Source organism: Lolium rigidum, chromosome 2 (genome assembly GCF_022539505.1).
Source record: "Lolium rigidum isolate FL_2022 chromosome 2, APGP_CSIRO_Lrig_0.1, whole genome shotgun sequence".
Classification (NCBI taxonomy): Eukaryota; Viridiplantae; Streptophyta; class Magnoliopsida; order Poales; family Poaceae; genus Lolium; species Lolium rigidum.
The window spans coordinates 175,738,970-175,745,036 of NC_061509.1; positions in this window are offsets into that span (position 1 = coordinate 175,738,970).

Genomic DNA, 6,067 nt, shown 5'->3' on the forward strand with positions numbered 1-6,067 from the left:
CAGTTGGCTGCCAAGGCTTGTTTCATCTGGTTAATTTGGATATGCTAGGATTTCCTGCTTGTTTATGCATACCTATCTCTACTAGATTTACTAGTTCTTGCTTGGCCTCTCTTTTGCCACCAAGTGATGAGTAATCCCTGTGGAGCATGCTTATGGATGGATTGGATCCTCTGGGTCCTTTCCAGGTATCAAATGTACCTTGTTCCAGCTCATAGACAAAGTATTTTGTTGGTATAGAGGATTTTTGTTGGTTGATTGTGATCAGCTGGCCCTTCTCCTCCAAGCTCCTGGCTGGTACTTGATTTATGTCACCATGGTTTCTGGTTTGGTGGTTTTTTGGTGGATGAAATGGATGAACTTGATGAGCTAGTTGTGTTTTAGCAGCTGATGTTGAGTTCCTGGATGGTTTACCCCTATCTACTGGGCACTGTACAATTTATAGCAAGCCCTAGTGGCTTGCTTGGTCGACAGCAAGGTCTGGCTTGTGCATGTGTGTCTTCTCCTTTCACCCTTGTGGTGAGTCACTTTTGAGTGCGGCGTCTGGGAAGATTCATTGTCTTGGCTTGGAACTTGATCCCCTGCCTTAGGTTATCTCCACCATTTTACTTATTTTGCTGACCAAGTGCCATTGCCACTTATTCAAATCCATGACTTGGCTATTTGTTTATTGTTTATCCAGGGTTCAATATGGATCAAGATTTGGAGAAAAGCAAGTGAAGAATTGAGAAGTTTTAGTCCAGGAAAAATAGTCTTAATATATGTAATTTTTATTTCTTTCTCATTTTTTGTGATCAATATTATTATAATATTCAAAGATTGTGTAAAGACAATGTATATTTGAGTGAATTATCAATAAAGTTCAAAGTTTCCCTATGAGCATTTTGTAATAATGATAATCCAATTTTGGAATATGTTGTATGAATATTATATGTGTTTGAATTATAAAACATGAGTTCAATTATATTATGGTTCCTTATACTCTTTTATTATTCAATATTAAAATTTGAAATTCAAATTCAACTCCTCTCAAAACCCTAGATTCAAAAGAGACCATGTCGAAATTCATAGCACTCTCATTACTCTAACCCTAATTGCAACGAGAGAGAAACCTCGATCCCTCTTAGGTGTTATGCAATTAAGCGCAAAAAATTCCCTTGTTTTGCGATGCAATGCACAACCCTTTACTAAATCTACCCCGCGTTTGTTCGAAGTTCTAGGATGTTACAAATTCCCAAGGAGATCTCTATTACAATGGTGATGGCTATGTCTACGAATGAGATGGGAGATGAAATTGATGAACAATGGTGGTGGATCTTCTTCGGTGTGGTGTAGATGGATCTGGTGGATGGCGGCTCTGTTTCAAGACTAATGGCTCTTTTTTGTCATGACTACCTTCACAAAACTTATAGGGTTTGACCTCGGGAATGATGCGGCACACCGTACGGTTGGATGGTACAGGGGGCCTTGCCCGTACTGGTGCCCGCTAAATCTTCTGGAACCGACCTTCGTCCTCTGGTTGATTTTGTTGCACTTGCGTGATTTTTCCGCCGTTTCGGGGAGGGATACGTAGGATTTTAATAGGCCGACCAGGGACAAAGTTGGTTACGTGGGTGGTACAGACGGGGGAGTTCAGAACCTGTATGATAGAGCGGCACAAACCCGAAGAGTTCCAAATTTACGATGGAGCGACCAACGAAACCAATCAAAAAGTTGGATGAAACATACGGAACCACAGAAATCTTAGCTCCTTCATTATTAGGTACAGATGGTTGATGTGGGAAACATCTCTCTAAATTGAGAAGCAGGTAGATGCTCTACGAGCATCTCCAGCCGCGTCCCCCAAAGTAGCCCCTAAAGGGATTTGGGGCGCGCCTTACGAAAAAACATTCCCAGCCGCGTGCCACAAAGCTTGTTTTTGTCCGGCGCGGCCAGATACGGTGTCCGGCGCCCCGAGCCTGTCCCCGCTACATAGGGGATGCTTCGGGCATGCCGGACACAACGAAAAGCAAGGCGAAGAGACGCGGGACTGACGCGGTGTGGTGACCCTGCATACCACTGCATGTTGTAGTATGCCAGTCGTTGATATAACATTCACGAAGTACCATTCCGCAAATATTACATCCCTCAGAGTAGTACAACGGAACATAGCGAGGTCCATAACTCATTCACATATTATTACAATTAACATACACATGTCGTCTTGGAGCTCCTCTTGGGTCCTAAGAGGAATACTCCTGAGTTCGAGGTGAACCCAACTTAACTTACAATACCGAGTTTCATTAAACTAAACATTTATTTCATCGAGCAGCTAAATACTAAGAGTTCGGGCTGCTCGGTTACTACTACTATCGGTTATCTCTAGGCTTGATCTCCTCCGGAAGCCTCCCGGATCCGTAGACTATGAGATAGTCTACGCCTTCAACTCCTCCTGAGAGGTCTGGTTCCTCGTAGCCGATGATCTCGGCTCCATCATTGCTGTTGTAGTCCTCCTCCAGATGATTCAGACAATCTAAGCATGGGATTTAAGAGTGGTATGAGTACGAGCATACTCAACAAGTTCATTATAGATAAGAGGTGTTTAATGCACTAGCTACGATATTAGACCAGAAAGTCTAATACCAATGCAAGTTTTGATAAACATTTCTTCAAGAGATTGCTTTTATTTCAAAGAGCTATGTCCGTCAGCCTTCATCGGTTTACTAGAACTTCATGGAGCTCCTTTCCGGCCGCGTTCGCAGTTCCTCAATCCCGGAACAGGGAGTGACGAGTCACGGTTCTTTACACTCGCGGAGGTGTGTTGCTTTACCCATAAGAGATCTTAACCTTGGTGCCAACCGGGCAGCTTTCCCGTCCACACTTCCTTCGGTGTGAGGCCCGGTATAAGGTCTAGCCAATCATGTTCCTCCGCTACCTCGAACACCCACCCTTTGTTGCATGCCCCGACCCTGGGTCCACGTCGGTCCCATTATTCCTGTAGATTTCAAGGTGGACCCCGACCACGACAACAGTGCTGGGCTCTACCATACACTCCTACGCCGGTAGCTGCAACCCATCCTAGACCGCAATACCGTGGGGACTTAGGACTCCCCAGCCTCACCATCTTGCTCCTTCGGGCGACAAGTGTACTACGGACTATGCCGTGGGGACTTAGGACTCCCCGAGCCTCACCGGCTTGCCCCCTTGGATTACAAGTGTACTACGGTAAAGCGCATCCGTTGATGAACGAGAGGTGGAAACACTTTTGACTACTCCGTCCCACTCCGGATCTTATGGTTAACACGGGTATTACTGGCACAAGAATCACTTGGCGACATTTGTTGTTTAATCCTAGATGGATATTAACCCTTGCAATGGAACCTCCTCCATATCAACACAATCCATGGTTCCATTGCCCACCACATAGTCATATTCATAGTTATGAAAGTAGTGGTTTTGATTTTTATGCAATAGTGATAACCATAATACTTTGCAAGTAATTTGATAGAAATACTCAAATGACATGAGCAAGTGATGAACTTGCTCGAACACCGCAAAGTTTTGCGGTTGGAAGGTGTGGACTGACCCTTGTCCTCCGGTTCTGAAAAATAGCATCATTGTCCGATAAGGGCAATGGTTAAAGAAGCAATTATGCATGATTCCATTTTTAGGGTTTGTTCCCCCTTCCGATGTCGTTATTATTTCATGTAAGAGGTTAATACTAAGAATAATTTGGGAATACTTGATTTAAAGTAAAATACAACCTTGAAATGTTGTCAAGGTGTTTTTAAAGTCCAAATGCATTAATGGACTTATTTTCATTATTGAAAATAATATGTGTGATTTAAATCATTATTTAAATCATCAAATTATGACTTATTCTTCTTTGTCTTCAAAAATTCTCTTTGATATTTTTTTGAGATAGAGAATTTTATGCTGATTAATTTTCATATTTTTAATTATTTTTTCAGAACTGTTAAATAATTATTGTGCCTTTCTAAAGTTTATGCATTTTAATAGAATGGTGAAATGGCAAAAATGCCCCGGGCCCACCTGTCGGTGCAACCCGGTGGGTTTGGTCGAACCGACCGGCCTGGTCCGGCTCGACCAGCCTCACTTCCCTCTCTCCGCTCACACGCGACCAAACCCTAACCCTCTCGCATCTCTCTGGCGATCCCGCGTCGCCTCCCACCTCGCCGGATTATCCCGGCCAACTCCGGCCATCACCGCCGGCGAGATTAGGTGGATCTGAACCGCCACTCGACGGCGGACACGGTGGTCCGCGTCGATCTGACGCTCGCGTCCTGGTTCACTCGTCCCCGACCTCCTCTGCGGCGGCTAGGGTTGATGGGATCCGTGGCGATCCTGCCGATCCCAGGGTTTTTGGCGCGGTGACGCCGCCGTGGACCACGCCGCGGTGTGCGGGTTGTCTGCGGCACTTGTCGGAGCCTGGCCCGGCTTGGCCGCGGCTGCCGAGCTCTCGCGCGCGCCGCCGTGGCCGCCATGGCCTCGACTCCGCTCTGCTCGCCCGGTACGTGCGCCACCCTTCTCTCACCCCGTGCCTGTTCTTCTTCCTCCTCCTCTAGCTCCGGCCACGGCTGCTCCATTCCGTGGAGATGCTCGCCGTGCCCATGCTCTGCCGCCGTCTAGCTAGTCGTGCAAGCTTGCGTGCTCGCTTTGCCGTCGCTGTCGCGCTGTTGTGCCGCTTGCTCTACTTGCCCTAGTCTAAACGCGTGTGCTCACCCTACCGTGGCGTATGCTTCCTTTGTTCTACCGACTCTGCTCACCCTAGTGGTTATGCATGGTATGATCTATCTAGATGCTCATTTGAGCATCCCTATGCCACTCGTGGCTTGCTTGCTTGTGCTATGCTTATGCTCCGGCTCCCCGGTTCATTACCGTGAGTGATTCTTGCCGTTTAGCAAGAACCAAGTTGTTGTTTGTGTGATGATTGAAATATTGATGGCTCATGGTAGGCTCTGCCTTGCTTCATTGTTGTCCATATATATTAACTTCTTGATGATATGCTTTCGGATACAAACATAAAATGATTTATGTAATTATCTCGTAATTCAATTGTTGCTTAACCGTGGCTGTTTGGTTTATATAGTTCATGAATGGATGCAAGACTTGTCTCTGACAATCACTTGCATAGCATGTCAAGCTCTGATGATCCTATGATCATCCGCTGCTTGATTGTTGCTGGCTAATCTACTGTATGTGCCTCTCTGGTGTTTGTTTTTGATTTGTGTGACACCATATCTTGTGCTGGTGCCAGGTGATGCTTGCTCAAGCATCAACTGATGCTTGGATTACTTAACTCGTTTCATTTATCTCGTGTTTCCTGGCTTTATTAGATGAATAAATGATGTGGAACGCTAGCGATGAATGATCTCATGGATGGAATAATGAGGCTAAAGGGATGCCAACCACTCGGTTGGGTACCCTAGCTCATCCCGAACCCTACTGGGTGATGATGTGTGATGCTTAGGTGATCTCGTTTAAGTGGCTAGGTAGGCTGATGTGACCCTAGCGGGCTTGATCTCGCTAGAAATGGTTGCTCCCGCCCCTCCGTGACTTGCTATGGTTGGTGATTGCTTGTCGGAATGGAACAACCGCTCACCGGCTTGATCCAATATTGGACTTCCAGTGGCCCTTTGATGTTGACAAAGAATATAGACAAGGAATTGTCTATAGTCCGATGGCACGAGTAGCTGTAGGTGTTAAGTGTGTGGGCTAAGCTAGTCGTGACATCATCCTCGTCGGATTCCTTTAATTATGCTCCGATTTGCATAACTCATCGTTCCCATAGGATGATTGCCTAGTGGTCTTTACCCATATCTCGCTTGCACCAAATGGCTTTACGGCCAGATGATGACACAAACATAGGGTATCTACCCTTTTTGGTGTGCTTGGAGATCATGCTCGTGTAATTTTATGAACGAAACCATCCGGTCTCGTTCATGATCATATTTATACCTTACTCCAGCCTCCTAGAAATAGTGTGTTGGTGTAGAGGATTGCTTCTGGTTGATGATCAAAGCTTGCCCCTGCTCCTCTCGGCTAGCCGATGCTTGATCTATTCCATGAT